Below are 24,393 nucleotides of genomic sequence, written 5' to 3' on the forward strand. Positions count from 1 at the left end.
AAAAACATGTCCTAAGGATTCACACACACACATACACACACACACACACAGAAATATATATCCCTGGCCGCTTAGCTCAGAGCGGGTTCAATCCCCGGGTCATGGCACATATAAGAATCAACCAATAATGTATCAATATGCGGAACAACAAATCAATGTTTCTCTATCTCTGTTTCTCCCCCTTCCTCCTTCTCTCTAAAATCAATAAGTAAAAAATAAAAATAAAAATATGTGAATCGTGTAATTTTAAGCTTTCTAGTATTAAAAACAAAATGGTAAAATTAATTTTAATAATAACATTTATTTAGCTAAATATATCCCAAAATAAATCCAAAAGTTATCATTTCAACAGGTAATTGATATAAACATTATTAATGAAATATCTTACATTCTCATTAAAGTAAGTCTTCAAAATCTGGTATGCATTTTACACTTACATCTCAATTTGGACTAGATGCATTTCGGACGCTCAGTAGCTGCATGTTGCTAGTGAGCTACTGTATGAGAAAGTACATACAATAAAGCTATATTTGCTTTTTAAGTACTTCAGCTTTACAGGAAGAAAGAAGAATTGAAGAGAAATTTGAGAGAAAGGCAATAAGCAGCTGTCTCAGCTATACAAGCCAAGGCAAGGGAAATCATCAGGTAGAATTCTGACTCATCATTTTTCAAGTGTATCACATTTTCCAGTGGAGCATCAATATTTTGATTATTGTAATGTGGGCCAGATTAAGGGAGAGGGAGCCATGGAATGAAGGGTTGTGAGTTCCTTGGCATCTCTGGTGCTTGAACACCCTGACATTTTAACTACACTCGCCAGGCAACTTTCTGACCTTAAATTAATTTCTCAAGTAAACTTTCCATTGGGAAGAGGACATGCTGTCCAGCTAATGCATCAGAGCCAGCTCAGCCCTGAATAAAATTGTTAAATTACTAACTGGGCAAAGGTGATAGTCAAGATGCAGTTGCCAGCTGGCAGCTTTACCCATCAGCCCATTGTGACATGGCATCGCCAGGTAACTGAGAACGTAAAATATCAAACCATGGCCTTTTAAAATCAATTATTAAGAATGCTGGACTTGGTTATCCCCAAATAGGGTATTACAATCTCCCCCACACAAGCCTGCAGGATGTTAAGAGGTACTTATTGAAAAAAGCAATCAATGCTAATTATAACCTATTTTTCGCCTACAATTTATTTTTAAATATATTTGATAAAAAAACTTTTTATGTAGTTAGTATTATTGAATAATCACATTTAGGAAATGGTGTGCCTACGTGAAAGCACCAGGAAATCTCAGAATTCTCGAAAGCATGACAATGAGTTTGCACATGGAAGCCTGGGCTACTGTTGAGTCGACAATGTGGTCTAATTAACAATCATTGGTTTACGCTAGATTTTCTTGTATTATTATTTCAGTATATATAGATGGTATTTTTCACTTAATAAAGTTATGTTTTTCAAAGTCTAGAAAAGTGTGTTTCATTTTTCAGATAATGCATTTTTTCAAAATTAAACTTACGGGGTAGCTTTGATTAATAGGATCATGTAGGTTTCAAGTGCACATTTCTATGATCAAGACCTGTATATTGTTATTTTTATCTGTTTGTTTGGAGGTTTTTCTGATGCGAAGTTTAAAGTATCTGAGTGAAGATTTTATCATTTGTTTCAGCAATCAGTTCACCTGTGGCTCACATTTCACGGTCGCTGTGTGGAAGGCTAAATGATGCCCGCCAAAGATGTCCACATCCTCGTCCCCAGGACGAGGCGATAGTTTACCTTACATGGCAAAATGGACTTTTGCAGATGTGACTGAATTAAGGCTGTAGAAGCAGAGATGATCCTGGACTAACAGGGCCCATCCTAATGCTCTGGGCCCTTATAAGAGGCAGGTAGGAGGGTCAGAGCCAGAGAAGAAGGTGTGGCAATGGACGTAAAGGTGAGAGCGATGTGAGAAAGGCTCTATGAGCCAAGGCATGCAGGTGACCTCCAGAAGCTCAAAAAGGCAGGGAAACTGAGGAATGCAACCTGCGAGCCCATTTCACACTTCTGACCTGCAGAACTGTAAGATGGTCCATTCGTGGTTTTCAGGTCGCTCCGTCTGTTGTAACTTACCACTGCAGTGGCAAATGTGTACACTGTGTTAACCTGAGTACATACTAAATTTTAGCTGGTACATTGTCATTTTAAATGTGTTCATTGTAACATAAACTTGGACATAGACAAGAGCCCATATTATAGTGCGTCTCTAACAATAACTAGACAGTAATAACAACTAGGATTGTTATATTCTAAATAACTACTTATTGGCAGTGGCAACTATATATTAAGCTACATACAAGTCTTCACAGTAAGCAGTTAATGTTGATCAACAATGAAAATATATATTGATCCCCTACTGAATGTCAGGCATTTCATTCAAGACACTGGGCATACAGCAGTCAACAAGATAGAAACGGTCCCTTCCCTTTCCCTCACGGAGGTGACAGTCTAGCAGGGGAAATAGGCACACATGAGGTCTGTCCGGAATGTATCCAGCCACATAATATGAAAAATATCTTCATTTATTGAAGAAGAGACATTGTACATAGGGCAACGATGCCTCCGTCCCATGAAGTAGGCACCTTGGGACCTCACACAGTTCTCCCAGTCGCCATCAGCTGCCCCTTCGTATTTTCCTGAATCTTACTGACAGTCTGAAATCTCTTCCTTTTCAAAGGTGACTTAGTTTTGGGAAAAGCTAGAAGGCACAGGGTGTCCAATCTGGGCTGTAGGGGGCTGAGTCACCTGGATGATTTGATGTTTCCCAAAAAACTCTGCGTGAGTTGCGATGCATGAGTGGGCATGTTGTTGTGATGAAGCTGCCAATCACCAGTTGCCTGTAGCTGCGACCTTCTGAATCATCCAAATAGTTTCCGCGGAGGAATGTTTAAGTTTAATGCCAAATTTGATGCAGATTCATTGCTCTACTCAGTTATTTTTAACGTGATGGCTACACAGTACACGTGCTCACTCAATGGTGTCTACCACCCCCACTGACAAGTACAGTGAGGTTGTCATTGTTCACACATGCACATTCCAGTCCACTCTCCTTGGCTGCCAGGTTACGTTGACGTCACGCAAACCATTCTTGTTACATTAACAATGGTTGGGCTTTTTCTAGACAGACCTTGTATACTTAATTAGAGTGGTGGTAGGTGTTATGAGAACAAATCATGGGGAGTGGGCCTAACCTAGTCCAGGTAGTCAGGAAGGACTCATCTAGGAGTGATGTTTAAGCTGAGACCTAAAAGATGACTTGGAACTGCCCAGGAGGGTGGTTGAGGAAGGGAAAAAGGATATCAGAGAGCTGGAACACCCAGTGCTCAAAGGCAGTAAGGGATTCAAAGCATTTGAGGAACAAAATTAAAAAACATTGATTACTCTCCAACTCAAGATAGCTGAGATCTTCTCTCAAAAATAACAAAGAGGAAAAGAAAAACCAGAAACACAAATCTCATCTTTATTTTTTCTAAGATTTTATTTATTTTTAGAGAGAGGGCAAGGGGGAAAGAAAGGGAAGGAGGGAGACATCAATGTGAGAGAGAAACATCAACTGGTTGCCTTTCATAAGAGCCGCTGACCAGGGAAGAATACCCTGGTCCTGCCCCAAGCATGCGCCTTGACCAGGAATCGAACCAGTGACCTTTTGCTTTGTGGAACGATGCCCAACCAACTGAGCCACACCAGTAAGGGCAAACTTTATCTGTACTGAACTAGGAGTCACTCCAAACCACAACACATGAAAATAGAAAATGGATGGGCAATGGAGAAGAACTTAACAGACCCAAAGAAGATCAAGCCTATGTGTCTGGAGAAGCAGAAGCCAAGGAGAAGCAAGGCAGGCCACACTGAAGACCCTTGGAGAGACTCAAGAATCAAAAGTAGGTCAGTGCAGAGAGAAATTAGAGGAGTGAAGGTTCAACAAGTATAGTGCTGAATAGGGAGATTTGCTTGAAACCCTATTTACTAAGTGGTCAGCTCCCCACCTCCCCACCCTCGCCTAATATAATCAGGCTACTACTTTTACCTCCATAGGAAACAGGAAATGTCACTTGTGGGGAAAGTAAGCCAAAGGAGTTCTAGATGTGGAGACACCAGGCATAGAAGAGTGGGAGTGAGACTGAGAACAGAGAGATCTGATCAGATCACTGGAGAGGAACAGGGAGGGGCCGTAGAAGGAGGCTGCCCAAAGCAATGGTAAACAGTCTAACCCTGGATGGGCTGAGAAGCTGACCGCCTCCAGTGCACGTGGAATTATGGGCAGGAAGACTTACACAGAAGGAAGGCAGAGACGGCGCTCTGTCTCTTCCTCGAGGATGTCTGGAAGATTGTGCTGTAGCTGCCTGCGTTCCCCAAAGGAAGGTATTTTAAATGGCAGAAGGAACCCTGGGTGCAGCCTAGAATTGGTCTGGCCTGGCAGAGGATGGCGGGGTTATTCTTCTGTGGGTGTTCTAGAGGAGATGGTCTCTGAGGCAGAAGTCTGCCATTCTTTCAAAATTGTGTAGCTTTTGTATCTGATGTTGTTTTAGTTTGTAAACTTATCTTATAGAAATAAGGTAATTAAAAACAAGCAAGGGAAATGATAGGGGAACTCAAGAATTAAATATTTTAGCCTTAATTGATAGTCTTAAGTGATTAAAGCTGGAACTCAAGAGTTAAGGATTTCAGCCTGAGCTGCTGGGCTTAAGTGACTAATGCATGTGGAAAGCTGTTCCTCCAAAATTGTGTAGCTTTTAAATAAAGACTTCTTTCCTTTTTCAGCAAACCTCTATCTCCAGAATTTTGCCTAGAGGGTGGCAGCAGACAGCAGGCCCTTACTTGCTGTTCAGTAACAAGTCATCTTACTGAAAAGAGAGAAATTAAATTCGAAATGGAAAACCAGATACCCAGGCCTCTTCTTCTGCTCGGTTCTCTTCTCCAGCAGAACATGTAAGATACTTCTCAGGAAAGAATGTACCATACCAGAAAAAAGAGCCACAGACACTGGCATTTAAGGTTCTCATAGGAAAAGCCTGCAGTGAATCCCTTCAATCGACAATTTGCAAACACACGCTCAGAGCATTCCATCAGCTTTTAGGACTTCACTCAAAATATGATTGAGCAAAAATCACCAGATACCAGAGGAAAACCTTTAACATGAAAGAATAAAACTCTAACATTATGAATAAGGATGTGTGTGTCGGGGGGAGAATCACGGGAAACAGAGACAGTGCAGGGGCATAAAAATACTTCAAAAAAATTAAAGTATCATCAGAGAAATACTGTATCTAGGGAAGAAGAACAGGATGCTAGAAGAAGGAATAATCTAAGAGTAAGAAAGAGCAGTTGGAAATTACAAATAATATAACAAAGCAAAATTCAGTAAAAAAATTTATATTCAAAGATAAAGACAATGAAATCCTCCAATGCAGAATACACTTGGAAATTGTTCTGTCGGAAAGTATCATGAGAACATTCTGATAAGATCACTGGTCTGGTATCTTTAAAAATGTCGTATTATATGGGGATAAAATGGTGGGCAGATGGAGAGACTGTTCTGGGATAAAAGAAGCTGAAAAGATTAAAAAACACTATAAGAAAATGGTATGAAGGAATTTTTGTTACTTTTCCGAGGTTCAATAATGATATTATAGGCATACAGAAAACATCCTAATTTTCAGGACTTTATTTTTTTAAGGAATTTGGGGTAAAATGTCATGTTGTCTGCCACTTAGTTTCAAAGAGTTCAGCAAAATAGTTAAATAACTAAAGCAAACATGGGAAAATGATCGCAACTTTAAAACAGTGTTTAAGGACTTCCGCTCAAGATGGAGGCATAGGTAAACATGCTTCAGGCCCTCATGCAACCACAGAAAGGATAACAACTGGACCTCAAAACAAAAACCACCCAGACCCATCAGAAAATCGAGCTGTATGGAAGTCTGACAACCAAGGACTTAAAGAAGCATGTTCACGCAGATTGGGAGGAGGGGCGGAGATGCAGAGACAGGCGGAGAGATGCGGAGACTCGGTGTGGTGCAGAGAGGTGGCAGCAGCAGGAGGGGAGGTCCTACATTTACATGTGGCACACAAAAATCAGGAGGGACACCTTGGGAGCAAGTGATCCCAGCCCCAGGCCAGACTGCACAGCACAGGGTTCCAGTGCCAAGAAGATAAATCCCCATAAATCTGGCTGTAAAAACCAGTGAGGGTTGGAGCGGTGGATGAAACTCCCAGATTTACAGGTGACTCCGTTTAAAGAGGCTACATGGACTTAGAACCTACACAGACCCACACCCACTGGGATTCAGCACCAGGGCAACAACTGGAATGGCACCGGTTGCATAAAGGGAGTAAGTGAAGTGACTGCAAACAGGGCGAGTGCCAGGCAAATCTCCAGAAGCCAGGCAGAGGCACTGTCCCCTCTCTGAGTGCTCCACCCACACAGAGCCACAAAGCAGTGAAGCAGGTTGCCCCACCTTGACAATTACCTGAGTCTTCGCCCCACACAATTTAAAGGTGCCTCTTACAGGCCATGCTACTAAGACAGGGAGTCAAAGCAGCTCTACCTAATACACAGAAACAAACACAGGGAGGTGGCCAAATTGAGGAGACAAAGAAATATGGTCCAAATGAAAGAACAGAACAAAACCTCAGAAAAAGAATGAAATGAAACGGAGATAACCAACCAACCAGATGCAGAGTTCGAAACACTGGTGATTAGGATGCTCAAACAACTCACTGAGTACAGCAACAATATAAAAAAGACCCAGGAAGAAATGAAGGTTACACTAAGAAAAATAAAGAAAAATCTACGGGGAACCAATAGTGGGGGGGATGCAGCTGGGATTCAAATTGACGATTTGGAACATAAGGAAGAAATAAGCATTCAACCAGAACAACAAGAACAAAGAAGAATTTAGAAAAACCAAGGAGAGTGGAAGGAACCTCTGGGACACCTCCAAATGTACCAACATCCAAATCATAGGGGTGCCAGAAGGAGAACAGGAAGAGCAAGAAATTGAAAACTTATTTGAAAAAATAATGACAGAAAACTTCCCTATTTTGGTGAAGGAAATAGACATACAAGTCCAGGAAGCACAGAGAGTCCCAAACAAGTTGGACCCAAAGAGGAACACACAAAAACACATCACAGTTAAAATGCCAAAGGTTAATGATAAAGAGAGAATCTTAAGAGAGAAAAGCAGAGAGTTACCTACAAAGGAGTTCCCAAAAAACTATCAGCTGATTTCTCAAAAGAAACATTGCAGGCAAGAAGGGGCTGGAAAGAAGTATTCAAAGTCATGAAAGGCAAGGACCTACATCCAAAATTGCTCTATCCAGCAAAGCTATCATTTAGAATAGAAGGGCAGATAAGTGCTTCCCAGACAAGGTAAAACTAAAGGAATTCATCATCACCAAGACATTATTATATGAAATTTAAAGGGACTTATATCTAAGAAGATAAAAACTATGAACATTAAAATGGCAATGTGGGACAACTATAATAGAACAACAAAAAAATTAAATAAAATGCCCACCAATTCACAACTATCAACAACTGAATCTAAAAAAAACAAACTAAGCAAGCAACCAGAACAGGAACAGAATCATAGATATGGAGATCATTTGGAAGGTTTTCAGCTGAGAGAGGGAGGGGGAGAAAGGGGGGAAAGGTGCAGGGATTAAAAAGCATAATTTGTAGGTACAAAATAGACAGGGGGAGGTTAAGAATAGTATAGAAAATGGAGACGCCAAAGAACTTACATGCATGACCCACGGACATGAACTAAGGGGGCAATGCTGGAGGGAAGGAGAGTTCTGGGTGGAGGGAGACAAAAGGGGAAAAATTAGGACAACTGTAATAGCATAATCAATAAAATATATATTAAAAAACAGTGTTTAGTGTTTAAACTAATAGTGTTGATCACAGTATTTCTCTCAACATTTCTTTATATTTGAACCAGTTCATAATAAATACCTTAAAAAAAGTAAATATGTCAAAATGTTGATTGTTGTTGTATTTAGGTAGTGGGTATACTCATGTTGAATATATTATACCCTCGACTTTTCTTTGTTTCAAGTTTTTCATAATAAAAACTTTAGGGAGAAAAGTCATGAGAGACATCTAAAATTTTATAGGATTTTATGTTACCATCTGTAAGAATTGCGGCCTATTTTGAAAAGACTTCAAAACACAATGAAGCAGTAAATAAATGGTTGACTCTAATCAAGTGAGGTAACTATTACAGGCTCTAATCAGATGGGGGTAATTAATTAATGATATAACTGAAATTCTCCCTAGTTTTGGTGGAGTAGTTTGGGTATATAAAGGCCAAGTAAAATCCAAGAGAATTTGGCATATAAGAGAACTAACAATCACTAGTATTTATAAGTTTATTAGGCTTTACTACAAATATGTGCTTGAAAAGGTTTGTCAGGGGACAATGAAGTTATGTGAAAAAGAAGTAAAATATTTTAAAAGCATGCGGTTTGAAAAGATTTGTATTTCATTACTTGGCAAAGGCACCTTTTCAATTAATTGCTGAAATTTGCTACTTTTAACTAAAATAATGAAATGCATCAGCAGAATGTTATAATTTTCTCTTTATTCTTCTTTCAACAGCTTGGGAGAGTCATCCTTGAAGATGTTTCAAAAAACTCACTTGTAAAGACAAACACATGGACAATAGAAGAAAAAGATAAGACTAGAGGACCTAGAAGGTAGAGTGCCTGCCTCATAGCAAGTCCTGGTGGGGAAAAAAGGAACGAAAAACCTCAAATCTTTAGAGAAGAAATTATCAAATAAATAAATGAGAGAAAACTTCCCAAAACCAAAGGACTTGTATCTCCAGAATAAAAAGCCCACTGAGTTCCCAGAATGACAAATGAAAAGAAGTATGCCAATGTTCTCACACACACACACACACACACACACACAGATCTTGAAATTTCAAACATCAGGAGATCCTAGAAACTTCCAGACTGAAAAAAAAATGAATTAAAACAAACTCAAAAGCACTACTGGGCACTAGAAGACAACAGAACCTTCAAAAACTTGACGGAAAATATTTTCTAATCCAGGACTATGTAACTATTTAACCAGCAAGACTAGAACAAGCCCCATTTTCCTGCAACATCTCAAAACATTATCCTCCAAGCATCCTTTCTCAGGAAACTACGGAGAAAAGGGGAACTCTACCAGAAGAAAGGAGTAAACCAACAGAGATGAAGGCAGGGATCCTGGAAAATTTTTTTTGTCAGACCTCCTTAGCAGCAATTGGTTTTTAAATTATGTGTTTGGATTAGTTAAAAAAAATTAAAGAAACAGAGTGAAAGAAAGCCAGTGTGATTGAAGAATAGTGGGCAAGGCCAAAATAAGAAAAGATACATAGGCAGGAGCCAAGTCATGCAGGGTCTTCTATGCCCTGCTAAGGGTTTTAGATTTTATCCCAAAAGATGTGAAAACTCCTTTAAAGGATTTAAACAGGGGAGTGACATGATCAGATTCCTGTTTGAAAAGATTACTCTGGCTCCTGGGTGGAGGATGGTTTGGAAGCAGGCAACAGACCATTATAGTAACTTGTAACCTGCAGGCATGGGAGCCCTGGAGATGGAGAACGGCGTAGAAATTTGAGAAGACTGAAGAACGAGAACTGATTGATTAGAAAAGGGGATGATAGGGAGAGAATGATTATGGATAATGCCCAGGTTTTTGATGAGCAAATAAGTGGGTTAATGGTGGCATTAAGTGAATCAGAGAATACCAGAATAGGTTATTTTGCCTGTTTGGTTGTGGGTTTTATTTGGGAGAGAGCTGCAACAGCAGGAAATGGAGTTGGCTATGTTCAGTGCTTGAGGTATCTGAAAATCATCCCAGTGGAGATGTTAGGTGAGCATTTGCCAAAACAAGTTAGAGCTCCGAATAGAGGTCAGGGATGGAAATTTAAATTTGTGAGTTATCGTCATAGAGCAGGTGAAAAATGCTGTGTAAGTAAAAAGAACACACATGTGTTCATTCACTGAAGATATGTTTATGGTCCTGGCTGGTGTGGCTCAGTGGATTGAGTGCCAGCCTGTGAACCAAAGGGTTGCAGGTTCGATTCCCAGTCAGGGCACACACCTGGGTTGTGGTCTGGGTCCGCAGTAGGAGGCGCACGAGGGGCAACCACACATTGGTGTTCCTCTCCCTCTCTTTCTTCCTCACTTCAACTGTCTAAAACTAAATAAAAAATATCTTTTTAAAAAACCAAAGCATTTAAAAGAAAAGATATGAAAGTTCATATCCTTTCATTTAAAGTTCATGAAATTCCTTCTATGTGCCAGGCACAGTGCTAGGCGCCAGTTTATAATAATGAGCGAAAACTTTATGGTGCAAGATTCGTAAGTAGATTCACTGAGGGTGGTACCAGTCCCTCAGCTTTGTTGAACAACAGGGGATGTTGTTGCAAAGGTTGGAGTGCATTTGTGTAGTTATATTAATAGGGGGTTATATTTAGGTTAATAGGTAGAATCAGGTACCTAGACCTATTCCAGTCTCAAGGTTCTGCCCCCCCCCACACACACAAATTGTCCTACATCCTATATGACTGTCTTGCTCCTCTGGATATTCACGTAGGTAAAGTACAAACAAAAACCATGTGTAATTATCTTAGAGCTTAAGTCTGTTTCACACAGACAAACAAATATTTTTTGCATCGGTTTCATACAAGGGGGGAACCAAAAAAACCCCAGAATTTATTTATAAAAAATTGTATATTTATTTTTATATGTTTAAACTTCAGTCACCTTCAAAGTACTCTCCATTCGATGCAATAAACCTGTCAAGGCTTTTTTCCCCACTGCTTAAACAGTTTTGAATTCATCAGTTTTGATGCTTTTTAGTGCTTCTGTCATTTTTTGTTTCACCTCTCCCACATTGGCAAAATGTTTCCCTTTGAGGACTTTTTGCATACGGGGGGATGAAAAAAAGTCATTTGGGGTGAGATCAGGTGAACAGGGAGGCAGGGCACAGGGGTCATGTTGGTTTTGGTCCAAAACTACTGAACACTCAGCGTGGTGTGGACAGGTGTGCTCATTAATCACCCATCGGGAAACGGGCAACCACACTGAAAGCGCCTTCAAACGAATTCACTGAAGCTAAATGCAGCCTCTCACAACACCTCCAGCTGGTCCACTGGTACGGATGGGTTCCTAGAATACTCACCTAACAGGGAAAGCCTGTGCCACAAGGGACCTGCCCTCCAGAACATAATTCTGGTTTTTCTGGAGGGTCTGCCCTCTACATTGGATTTTCTAAATATGCACCTGTAGTATAAATTGAGGAATCAAGAGAAACTTGCTCTTTTATGTTACTTTGTTTTTCTAAACTTTACCAGGATTTGTTTATTATATCAGAAAGCCAGATGACTGTACCACCACACATGCTAACTGTGTACTCATCTCACATACCTCGCCCCACCATATGCGTGCCGCACTCACAGTGATTCCATGCGTAGGTGCAAGCGCACGAGTACTTCATCGAAGTCCTCTCTTGTATAACATGCTTGAGCTTTAACATACTGAAATATGTATTGTTTTGTGGTGACTACTATTATAAATTGGCTTCCTTTTCATTCTCCTCTATGGCAAGGGCATTACACAGATTTTTCAATTGGATTTGTATGTAGTTTCTATTAATCATACACGTCATTCCGGGATAGAAGAGAAGGTTTGACAACATTATGTGTTTTAAAAAGTGACTTTCAAAGTCACTTTTGAAAGTCACTTTTTAAATTCACTTTTAATTGTCCCCAAGAGGTAAAAGTACAAAGTTAAATTTATGTTATACTTAAACAGTTACACTTTTTATCTGATAAAAAATTAGGGGTATGACTGTTGGCCCCATTTCTTTACCCTGCACCCACGTCTCTGCAAAGGCTTCATGAGCCTGGGGCTAGAGTGGCAGTGTGTGAGGTCCCAGCGGAGGCCTGAGGAGGCTGGTGCCCTTCTGTTTGCCCCTTTAACCCCTGCCATCTCCGTGAGAAGAGGTTTCCCTGGGTGGCTGCAGCCCTTTAAACTGAGCACCAGAAAGAATGCAAAACAGAAGACAGTAAAATATCAATAGGCTACAATGAGAGGTCCTTTTTTTCTCCCCTCTGTCACCCAGAGAAAGAGAGTTAGAAATTCTTTATTCTACTATTTTCCAAAGTTTCTAAATGAGCATGAATTACTTTCCATTCTCATAAAAAATAAAAAAGTGGAGGGTTACAAAAGAAATGAAATCATTAACTCTATTTGCAGCATATTTGTTTCTCCGAGGACATGAATTTATCAGAGTGCCTTGCACACAGTGGGCAGGCAATAAATACTTATTGAATGAAAAAATAAACTCCCATAATTCATCTCTCCAGGCTTCCACAGCAATTGTCTTCTGTTCTTAGTCTTTTCTCTCCCTTCTAAGACGGGTTTCCAACTTTTCTCACCCATTCCCAGTTTCTCTCCCTTTCTGATTCTTCCTCCCCTTTCCCTAACTCTTGGGGAAGGAAGGGAGAGAGGGAGAGAAACATTGATGTGCGAAAGCTACATCGAAAGGTTGCCTCTCACATACCCCCAATTGGGGACCTGGCCTGCAACCTAGGCACATGCCCTGACTGGGAATTGAACCAGGGACCTTTCGGTTTGCAGGTCGATGCTCAATCCACTTAGCCACACCAGCCAGAGTGGCCCCCTTTTTTCTTTAATTGGGAATTGCGTTCCCTTTTCTTTCTTCTCTCCTGTTTCCTCCTTCCATGAAATTTCTCCCCCTTAACTAGCCATAATAAATACTTAAGCATTATTTATTGAAAGTGTACTGTTTACAGAAATTTATCCTGTTTTCAGTGTTTAAGTAATTTTAAAATATAAAAATATATCTATATTTGTGCTTAATTTTTAAGGACTATTTTGCCTTGGCTGGTGTGGCTCAGTGGATTGAGCACTGGCCTGTGAACCGAAAGGACGCCAGTTTGATTCCCTGTCAGGGTACATGCCTGGGTTGCAGGCCAAGTCCCCAGCAGGGGGTGAACAAGAGGCAACCAATCGATGTTTCTCTCCCTCTCTTTCTCCCTCCCTTCTCTCTCTGAAAATAAATTTTAAAAATCTTTTTAAAAAAGAAATGTATTTCAAAAAAAGAACTTAATGTACTATTTTAATAATGCATTAAGAGTTAAATTAAGTTGCTTTTTAATTATATGTGAATCTTGTTTGACTTTTCTGTGGTTCAGTGGTTCTGGGTGGAAAAGTTTCACCACCCTTATTTAATACCTTTCCAAAAAAAAAAAAGGAATGCTCTCCAGTGACCTTCAAATTTTGAAAATTCCACTTATTTGGACAGACAATATTTGCAAACAGAACCAAGGCCATCTTTAGGAAGCTTTAGGAGGACAGGCCAAATCCACTGCACCTTCCTATATATATCTCTGTCCAGGTAGAATCAGGTTAAAGTGAGCATTATGGGCGAACCTGAAAGAGAAAATAAATCACAACCATGGGTGGGTCACTGAACCTCTCTGGACCTTAAATTCCTTTTTAACAAGTGAAAACCCTGGCACGGATGATCTTGGAGGGTCTTTCCACATTTGGTATTTTATAAGTGAATTTGAAACAATTTCTAAAAGGGAAGTATAGCCCAAAGGGCAGTAGGTTTTCCCTCTGTGGAATCCTAGAATCGCAAAGCTCGAATGGGTCCGTGGCGTTCACCTAACGTGACCTGAAATGATAACTTCACCTCTGAGAGCCAAGGTCTCTACCTGTAACGGGAGACTAACAAGGCCTGCTTCGCCAGGCGGCTAGGAGAACTGGCGTTAACACCCGCTTACCGTTACAACAGGCCCAAACGAAGTCGCTTGTGCTTAGCCCCCTGTCAGCAAACCGACACCTAACTACAGTGTGGACTCTCCCAGAGAGAGATCTTAAACCGGTCAGTTGAGAACCCCGGATCAGCACTGGTCTGACAGAGAGCCTGCCATCCCCTGAAGCAAAGTAACCTTGCAATAACCAACTTCCCTGTTTCCCCTCCCTTCCGCCTACGAAAGTCTTCCCTGTCGTAGAGTCCTTGGACCTCCAATCTTCTGCCAGATTGGATGCTGCCCTATTCAAATTGATTTCGCTCAAATAAACTCTTAAGATGTTTAACATGCCTCAGTTTCTCTTTCATCACTACCATATGAAAGACATTCAACAAATGACAGCTATCATTTGGTCCAAACTTCCTAATTTTTAGACGGAGAGGTCATTAATGACTGACCCAAAGGTGACCAGGCTGGTCCCCGATGTCAGATCTCCTTAATCCCTGTTCAGCCTTCTCTCACCTGAATCCTTCGCAAAGTCAGTTTCAGTATATGATTTTGACCGCAAAGCTGAACATCTACTACTCTTCAGCATCTTAGGGGGCCTACCTCCATTTCTAATAAATAAAAACCGAGAGAGAACACCCCAAATGTCTAGTTAAACAAGTGTTAAGTGCTCTAAAGATTCAGAGCAAGAAGAGGAGCTTTCTGAAATGGCTCTCTTCAACTTTGTTCAGATGTTGCTCTCATACGGTTAAAAATCAAAGAGCAGCTAAGGAAGGGCTGAGCTAGCAATGCCTTCCAGATCCAGCCCAGGAGCGTGTGTGCGTGTGTGTTTGGAAAACTCTTAAGAGTAGGAATCCATGAGGGCAAATACTTACGGCGCCATTTCAAAAATGCACTGCCAAGGGCACATTTGATAGAGAATCAAGTGTCCCCTTAAGAAAAGATGTCAAATTCTCTTTAAAATACTATCGTTATCAGTGATTATGGATAAAAGGAGGAAATGTTGAAAATATTTGCCACTGCAACATGTTTTTATGTCCATTCAAATTGCATAATAGTAAATGTTAAGGAAACCAGTAGATTTTAATATACAAACAACTTAGGGCTGACATTAAGGAAGGCAATTGTAACTCATAAAAAAGTCCTTGGGTGTTCCTTCTAAGGACAATATTGGTTTGGATGGAGCATGTGCATAACATTAATACTAATAGTACCTTAAATTTCTCTAGTGCTTCAAGGAGATAAAATACTTTTACATAATTTTGATTATGTTTTCCTCCTCATAACCACCTCATGGCAAAGACAGGTCAGTTATTACCTTACAGATTAAGAAACCCAAGCTTATGCAACTTGCTCCGTGAGTGGGGGAATGACCTCACGCCAAGTCATTTGGCTCTTTTTCCAAATGTTGTTGTTGGGGTTTTTTTTACTACATCGTATTGCCTTATGAATCTGATATCACTTCATGTTTTCCTTTTCACGTACCTTGTACTCACACAGACACTGACTTATTTCCGAGTAGGCATCACAACTCCAAAGAAGCAAGAACACTTTGGGCTCTTGGTTAATCGGAAGAAATCTTTCTGAACATGCCTAGTTCCCGTTAATTTGTTTTTCATTATAAAATTTCTCAGAGAGTAATTTCTCAGACGTAAGGGACCAGGACACATGCTTTGGCAAACAGATTTTGCCTTTCCTCAGTTATTGAAAGTTTGGGGAAAGGAGGAGGTGTGATTTGAGCAAGGTAAAAGCATCTCATGGATTTCTGTGGTGGCTCAGTTAGCGAGTAGAATCTATTTCGTTGTAAGCCCAAAGTCCACTGGTTGAAATCCTACTTCGAAGAATATATACTTTGGGGCTTGTCTATTTTTTTTTTTCAAATGCAGTTTAATACTCATACAAGGTTTAAAAAAAAACTTCCCAGCATTCTCAGTATTGGGTTCAAGTATAGTGTTCATAAACACAGGAAATGTGAGCCGGCAGAGCCAGGCATGGGTTGGGAAGGTCAGAGTCTGTTGGTCAACTAGTAACAGGAGGAATGACAGATAAACATATTATCGGTTTACACCCGGCCTCTGCCTAAGTCCAGGGTAACATACTCCTACATTTTCTGACTCCCCATTCTGGCTCCTCGCAGGACTTCTGTTCACACAGGTTCATTTGATTCTTGAATTTCAAGCTGAGCATTCTATGTCCTTTCACAAAGTCCCACAGTCCTGACACACTGCCCTGGCGTGCAGGTGGGGGAATGAAGGGGAGCTCATGGCCCGATCAAGGTCTCAGGGGGAAATGTGCATAGATTACGCTCCTGACCGCTACTGAAATCTAACCATTAAGCTTCAAAAAAATGTTGTAGTCTCTTACCTTTCATCATTTCACCTTCCTTTCCTCTACCACTCAAAATCCACTCTACCACCTACCTGTCCATCATCTTCTAAAAAAAGACAGAATAAATAAAATCCCAAAATTATATTACAACGTGGAATATCTCTCAAAGGATTTGGTTTTTTTTAAGCAGTTATTTTTCTTTTTAAAGTAATTGAAGCTTAATATTGTTCCAGGAAACCAAATGGATGTATTCGCAAATATCTCTGCATGGAGAAAATATATTTCAGCTCTTAGGTAGGACTGGGCTCACTCTCCAAACTTTAAAAAATATATATTTTTATCATAAAATAAAACACAGAAACAGAAGACAACCCAAAGGCAATGTTTGCCTTAAGGAACCTTTTAAAGGCAAACACCCTTGTACCCACCACCAGGTCAGAAAACAGGACTTCACTACCTACCGTTAGAAGCCCACGCGTCCCTCCTCAATCACAACTCCTTCCCTACCACTACCACCTAATAAGTAACCATCGTCCTAACTTTCATAGTAATCCCTTTCACTTCCCTTTTCCTTCCATGGTTTCACCACCAAATGTTTACCCCTAGGCAGTATAGTCTCTCACCCCCATACACATACACACGCCTTAAAATTTTTCTGATATATATTGTTTTTTTTTTTTAACTTTACAATTTATCTCTTAAAGAGCAGAGGTCTTCTGACCTGTAGCGTCCCCCACAGCCAGGACTTTGCAAATTAATGACCACGGTGCAGTTCAACATGCTGCTTTGTTCCCTGTGTTTCCTATAAACTGGCTGCGGGATCTCAAGTCTCGATCAGATTTAGGTTCAATCCCATTAGCAGCTTTTTAGGTGGTGGTATGGCTTTTCCCCAAGAGGCACAGAATGCCTAGTTCTCTCTATGGTCTTTGAAAATGTTGATGCATAACGCCTGCTGATTCACAGGAGGTTGCAAAATTGGGACATTCTATCATTTCTCTTTTACGTAATAGCGGAGTACTTTTATGTCGATTCCCTTCCCCTTTTATCTTATTTGGTTACCCAAATGACAAAACTTAACTTTTTAAAGTTCCTCTAGAGGAGAGATCCTGCCATCACCATTTATGTCGTTTTCTTGGGGTCCTGTGCCTTTGGACTGTGACCGCTTGTTTGTTGAATTTGCACATGAGACCCTCCCTATAAATTAGACTGAGCTACACTGAAGTTGTATGTAAAGCAAATGTATATTAATAAAGATTTAGTAGTAAATTCCAGCCACTAAGAAACTTAAAGTTCTTGTTCAAGGTCCAGCCTGCTTCCTGCTGGTCATAAGCCTTTGTGACTTCATGAAAAGATTGTTAACAAAGGTGAACTGATGGAAGTGAAGTAAAAACGATTCTTGTGGATCTATTTTGGGTCAGTATGCAGGGTTCTGGCTGGCTTCCCCATACAAAGTCGGAAATTAAATATTTCAATCTACATCAGCACAATTTGGACTGCAAATGAAAGTGATTATTCTTTCAAATATTCTCATTTGCTATGCAGTGATCTAGAGATCGTACAACTAACCCAAATATTTAGTTTAAAAAATTGCAAACATAATGACATTGAGAGTTCAAAAATCTTGGGATTTGGGGTTTTTTATATTTACTATTGTACATATGATGTAGTATGTAGAAATAATCATTAGTTTCTTAAATGATAATTGATAATAGCCATGGCTTTAAAAATATTTTCATTTTAAGATAGTCAACCTTAAAAAATTAGCTGTTTAGTGTTAAGAGGCGAAGGCATTTACGGTGCCGCCTGGAAGTGCTCAGTTCGCCAGGATGCAGGTAGGTGGGCGTGCCATACCTCACTGAGTGTCCCGCAAGAAATTTGGGGTCAGATGGTCTGGGCTCTCAGTTCTTCAGCCTCATTTGGTAGTTTAATGACCTTAGATACTTTGTTTTTGTCTTGCTTTTTTTCAGATTTGTAAATCTGAGTAATCAAATCTATCTCCCTGAGTTGCTGAGAAATTTAAGTGATGTAAAACACTGGGAAAATGCTTTGTAATAATTACTGTTGATAGATGTTATATTTAAGGAGACTTAAATAACAGTTAGTGAGATGAATTGTATTGCCTTTTGATATTGGCCATTAAGACAACTGAAAATTCCAGGTCTGCCAAGCTGACATTAGAAGGGTTTCAGCTTCACATATAAGTACATCTGAGAGGCTCATGTTTTAGAGATGAACTGAAGTAGAAATAAAATGATAAAATCAGCATACACCTGTGCTTTGTGAATATGCATTTGTCCATCTCCTTGATGTCTACTTTAAAGAAAAGTATCAGGTCTGATACGCTATTATAGACAAAAGTAGAACCATACAACCTTCGCCTGGTTCTCCAACCTCTGCGCCAGAGTTTTGTACATTACAATTCTGCAGAGAGAAACCTGTCTAGAAAGGAAGAATTTGTTTTAAGAATTCTTACATTAGAAAGGTGGGTTTTTTTTTCTTTCTTTCCCTTGACATGAAGACCATAACACTGTACTTTATAGAAATGGAAATAAAGGCATTAGTTTGAATAATCCTCATGTTACTTTAGTTGAAAAGGTTGGATCCTTTTTATAGGATCCTATAAAAGTCTGGATCCTAGAAAAAGGATCCAAACTTTTCAACTAAATTATTAATTTTTTAATAATTTATGTTTATTTTTATTATTATTTACATTTATTTTTTCAACTTAAATTACTTCTATTTATTTTTACTATTGAACACTGTAGCAGACATAATGCTATGTGTTCACCAGACCATTTTCCACGTTCCTCTTCCCCAGGCACACAGGAAGTGATACCTCCCAGCCTTCTTAATCAGGCTGAGCCATGTAACTAGTTCAGGCCAATGAAATGTCAGCAGAAGTGAAAGGTTCACTTCTGGATGAGACAAAGAAAAGCCTTGGCAGGATTCTCCAATCAAGCTCATTCTCCAGTCTAGCTCTTCTGCCAATCTAGTGTTGGCTTGAGGGAGCCAGAGTTGGAAGTGCTGAGACTGCTGAGTCACCACTTGGAGGTAAGCTGCTCTATCCTCACCTTCCCTTCAGGTGACTAGTGCAGCATCATAACCTAGCCCATCCTCATTCAAACACAGCACTGGATGCTTTACAGTCATTTAAAGTGAAGTGAAAGAGTAGAAATGGGGAATGATGGCTAGGCCACTGAGATGAAATTGTAATGAAAACATTCTGAATTTTTTAAAATTAATGTTGTTGACCGCGAAAATGCAGTTTTGCTATATAAATGCCCAGCAACCATTTGCAACCTATTGGAATGAGAGTCAAACTATTTTCTCATATTACTAATATTTCAATTCTGATCCTAATCTTAGCCCCCAAATTAGTTTTTAGAGACCTTTGTAACAAAAAGGTTGACTCAGAATTTAAGAAATCACGCTATTATTAACTTATATGGTTTTCAACATTTTAAAAATAAAAGTTTGCATGGCCAGTATAGCATTTTATTTAATTAGTATAACTTTTAAAAGCACAAAAGCCATTAGAAATCATGACAGGATTAATACTATTTCTTTCCTTTTAGGTTTTCTAGCATTAGTTTTACAGGGGTTTTTTTGGATGTTGAAATATTTTTCCCATAAAACAACCAGTTTTCCAATAATTTGCTTCCAGTTGACTTAAAATTTGTAAATCAACTTTGCTATAGCATCGTTTCATTAAAAGTCAAGGTCTGATAAAAATGTGTTTTTCCTCCCTTTTTTGATCAGAATGCATAACCAGGACAGAGGATTCCAGGCAAAACGTGTTTAAACAATGCCATTGTTTTTACTACCTCCTTCTCTCAAATGCAGGGAGGGAGATCAGGGATCCACGACTTTCTATAAGCTTTAGCTGTCACAACTCAGATTACTAACTTTTCCGTTTTATACCTTCAATAATTGAAAGAGGGTATCCGCAGCCCAGCGTTCGAATCTACCCCGGCGGAGCAGGCGTGAGCGCGTCCCCCAGACAACGGGTGGGTAGGTCCCCGGGGAGGAAAGGTGACACCGCCCCCTCCACCGTGGAGCCCCGGGCCACGGCCCAGAGCTCACTTCCCGGCGTGCCCCGCGCGCGCCGAGGGGACTTTTAACGTGAAGTGCTGAGTGATTCAGCCGCGTGGCCGCGCCGGCCGGGGCAGGGGGCGCGCGCCGCTGCGGCACGGGCGGTCCCCGCGGTGTCTTGTCCCGGTGCGGTCCGCACGCGTGTTCCGCACGGGTTCGGGCCCCTGGGACCGGATCGCTGCAGGCAGGGAGCGGCAGGTAAGTGGCGGCGGGCAGGCCCCCAGGTTTGCCTTTGTGTCGGGGGGCGTCTGCTCGGGGCGCCGCTCGGGCGGAAGTCCGCTGGGCCCGCCCCCCGCCCCAGGGCGAAGGCTGCGGGACTGAAGTCATCAGCAGGAGAAATGTCGGCAGATGGGTTCTGGGCGCCTGTGATCGTGCGCAGGGTGAGGTGCGGAGATCCCGGGAAGGGTTTACCTGTAGGGAAGTCGTAAATACAGTCGTGGGGACAGCCGAAGTATAACTTGTCCGTTTCCTGAAGGCCTTTGGTGTTTTTATCCCTCCAGAAATGAGGAGAACTTCGGAATGTTTATTGATAAGACACTGGCAGACACGATTTTTTTCCTGGCAGTTAATTGAACTCATTATGTAGTTGGTCGGACTCACTCCTAAACGCGAGCAGAGAGTGTATTTTGCTCGCTTTTTCCACCCCAGCTTCAGTCTTCCTTCTCTGCCACCCACAAACAACTAGCTTTCATCAGTGGCTCTGCCTGCAAAAGGGTTGGGAGAGCCTCACCAGGTCATTTTCTTTCAGATAAAACCTTACTTTTTGTAGCAGTGTCTTCGGGTTTACACACCTAGGTCCACACCATCAAAAAACCTCTCTGTTCTGGAGTTGGTGACTTTTTCAGAAAATTCCTGGGTCGAACCGGTTTATTTATAAACAAACCAGCGAACAAATTACAGGATCAACACGGCTGTGGAGGAACTGTTTAACCAATTCGTGCATTTTCCAGGCCCGTTCCCTGTGCCCTCGTTGGCTGCTAAACAACCAGCTAGCTGGAGCTGTTACTTGAGAAATGGAGGGGTTTTTTTTTGGATGGCTCTCAAAACAAAGTTATAGTAATACCAGTGGAATATGATGAATCCAGAGTCAAAGATCTTCACTCTTAGCTCCGTCCCCTCCCTCAAGTTCTGGCGCAGTAATTCTCAAATTCTCAAACGTAAGTTTGCTCCTTAAAAACGCCAGTACCACGCCCAGAAATTTGCTCCTAGAGGTCTGGGATGGGTGCCTGCGTGTGCACTTTGAGCGAGCACCCTCCCCCGGTCTGTTCCTGGTGGCCCAGGGACCACCCAGGGAGCAACACCCCCGCCACAGGGCTGGCCTGCGGACTTTTCGAACGGCCCAGCTCCCTGACCCCTTTGTTGATTTACTGTCCCCTGCCCACTAACCAGTCATAAGCCAAGGAAGGGGACTTCAGAAAAGAGTGTTTTCTTGGACTCACCCCAGGGTAGGAAATGACTTCATACATGTTTCTAATGCTGCCCTGGTGTTCAGAGATAGCCAGCGCCTTATAATCTGTGCTGTTTCCCTCTGGAGGCTACTTTCAATATTATCAGACCGGCAATGCCATTACGGCCAATTTCCCCCTCTCTCCGAAGTCTCCTTCCCTTTAGAACCAGGCCAGCCTCTGCCGAGTGATTCCCAGGGCCCCTAGCTCTCGGATTTCCTGGCTTGTAGCAGTACCAGTAGCACTTAGGAGGGCTTTCAGTTCCCTCCTCACTTACCCAGCGCTCTGTGCAAAGCGCTGGGGTGGGCCCTTTTAGCCGCAACGGTGGGGAGAGAGCACAGGGTTCCATTGCTCCCTTGAGGCAGGGCAAGATCACCTCCTCTGCTGCCAGAAGCTTTTTCTGTTTCCTAGTCCCTCTTCAAATAGATGCGTAAGGGTGAGGTTAGAGTTCAGTTACGTGTTTCTGACCTTTTTTCTTTCTTTGGTATCTTTTTAATGTCTGATTTCTCTTCGTAATCCATCTTTTTCTGTTGGTTCACAAAACGTCGTCTTTCCTTCTGCAGTCCTGGGCTTCCTGATTACGAATCATGTCTTCCTCTGCCCCCAAGTCTGAACATGCCTGCCCCTCCTTGGCTAACTGGAGTAAAAAATTTAGGGAAATTGTTGGAAAGTGACTGATTTCTAGTTGGAATACCCAGAGTCATGGAAGTAGAAAGCTTAGAGATATAAGGAGGCCTATTACAAATTTATCTAGTGCAGTCCTCTCGTTTTTCAGATAAAGAATCTGAGAGATGAGATGGCAGAGTGAGGACTCCTGGCTCCTCGCCCAGTGTTCTTCCCACTAAGTCATCTCAAGAAAATGCTGCAGAAATGGAAGAAAGGTCCAGAGAAATTAAATTATAAGGAGATGAAGAAAATGGAGAGCCTTTCCCATGACTACAAAAGCAGGATTATTTGGGGAAAATGGAGATTGAAGGAGAATGTGATCGAACCATATAAATTATGAAGAGTGGGAATACTAAAATAAGCAACTCCTCTGAAGCTTGAAATAAATAAATAGTAAAAGGAAAAATAAGAGCACATAGGTAGTTTTCTTATAATCCCACGAGATGCTTTTTTAAGGATTCAGTAAAGGTTAAGTATGTTGATTAGTTTTTATTATGTTAGACGTTTGAGCAATGTCAGAATCTTTTGAAGTTGTCACATAACTGTACTGTTGTCCTTACCAAAGTTATTAGGTATCTCTGTGGGAGACAGGATGTAAGACGGATGTAACTACTAATGTGATTCAGTATATCCTGGTGTCCCTACAGGAAGTGAGATTATTGGAATAGTGTATGCATTTCTGGAATAGCGGGAAGGAAAGACATATGGATGAAAGAAGAGAACCTTTTGATATTTTTGCTTCGAGTCCCCAAATTAGACATTGTTGGATTGCTCTTTTATACTCATGAAAGGCAGAAAGAGAAATACTGTAGTAAGGACTTACTAATTCGTAGGCATTATGATATACCAGATGCTGTACTAAATGCGTTTATGTTCGTCGTCTCATTTTATTATCTCCATTTTATAACCAAGGAATCGAAGACACAATCATCTTAAGCTTGCCAAAAGTCATAAACCTAGTAAGTGGCCACTGTTCAAACTTGAATCTGGCTGACTCCAAAGCCATGAGGATTTTTGCTCAAAAGCGCCCTCTTTATATAGTTGACCCTTGAACAACCTGGGCTTGAACCACACGCTTTCACATACCTGGAATTTTTCTCAAATGATCTCGGTTCAGTTGACCCGCACAGTTTAAGTCTGCGTTATCCAAGGGTCAGCTCCACGATTGGGAATCCGAGTGTGTGGAGGCCTCTACAGTTTGTACAGTGTGAGAGGTCGTGCCCCTAACCTGCATTGTTCAAGGGTCAGCTGTGCTCCATGGGGTAGTGGTTAAAAATGTGGGGTTTGGCGTCAGCCTTTCCTTGCCTTGGTTTCAGACCCTAGCTCCCCCATTTGCTGACTTGGGTAAAGCACTCATCAGTGCCTGAGTCTCAGGGATAGTGACTGTAATAGTGCCTCCCTCCCTCGGAGAGCTGTGAGGATTGAGTTAATCCCTGTGAAGTGCTCACTACCGTGCCTGGGGCACTGAACGCTCTCAGGAAATGCTGGCTGTTCGTTGTTCTTGGAAATATTATAATTTAACTTATAGGAAGATACGTTTTCTTTAGATTCAGATCGTCTTTTCTACTGTTGAAATTGTAAGGGTTTCTGATAAGTATTGGTGGAAAGTGAACTATCTCTGTTCTTACTACGACAGGGAGCCCTATTGCAAGTTTGGGAGCATCGAGGCGTAGTGGAAAGATCTGAGACCCGGGCCAGCGGATTTGGTTTCCGTTGTCTCTGTTACTGCATTCCTGTCTGTTTCATGGAGAAGGTCATACGAACCACATGAAGTAACAAATATGAATGGAATAATTGTATGCTGTACAAGTGTAAAATACTGTTATTAAAATTGAAGGAAAGTGAAAATAAATTACTGTTGAGATTGATAAAAGAAATGTCCAACTTCCTTAGAATAAAATAGCTCTTATATGAAGGTCACGGTCTATACCATCAAACCATATTAGACTCCTTCCATATGTTTGGCTTAAATCTCTTGGTGGGAGAGAGTGAAATTTAATTTTGGCAGCTGTCACCTGTGTATTAG

At 41.1% G+C, this 24,393-nt stretch overlaps 2 protein-coding genes across 4 annotated transcripts in view; one reads left to right on the top strand and one right to left on the bottom strand.

The window, feature by feature from the left end:
- Nucleotides 1–20,193, bottom strand: part of PXT1 (peroxisomal testis enriched protein 1) — a 42,066-nt gene extending 21,873 nt beyond the window's left edge. The window contains exon 1 of the mRNA XM_024558085.3: nucleotides 20,086–20,193. The gene's annotated coding sequence lies outside the window, so the exon portion shown is untranslated. The remainder of the gene's footprint in view (nucleotides 1–20,085) is intronic.
- Nucleotides 20,194–20,305: 112 nt separating this feature from the next.
- KCTD20 (potassium channel tetramerization domain containing 20) overlaps nucleotides 20,306–24,393 on the top strand; it is a 29,960-nt gene continuing 25,872 nt past the window's right edge. Inside the window, exon 1 of one of the 3 annotated variants that reach the window (XM_053913812.1) lies at nucleotides 20,306–20,454. The gene's annotated coding sequence lies outside the window, so the exon portion shown is untranslated. Of the gene's footprint in view, nucleotides 20,455–20,542; nucleotides 20,642–24,393 lie in introns of those variants that run through there. The other 2 variants (XM_053913811.1, XM_045193191.3) reach the window with 2 other exon arrangements.

The sequence above is a fragment of the Desmodus rotundus genome, chromosome 11 (genome assembly GCF_022682495.2).
Source record: "Desmodus rotundus isolate HL8 chromosome 11, HLdesRot8A.1, whole genome shotgun sequence".
Taxonomy (NCBI): Eukaryota; Metazoa; Chordata; class Mammalia; order Chiroptera; family Phyllostomidae; genus Desmodus; species Desmodus rotundus.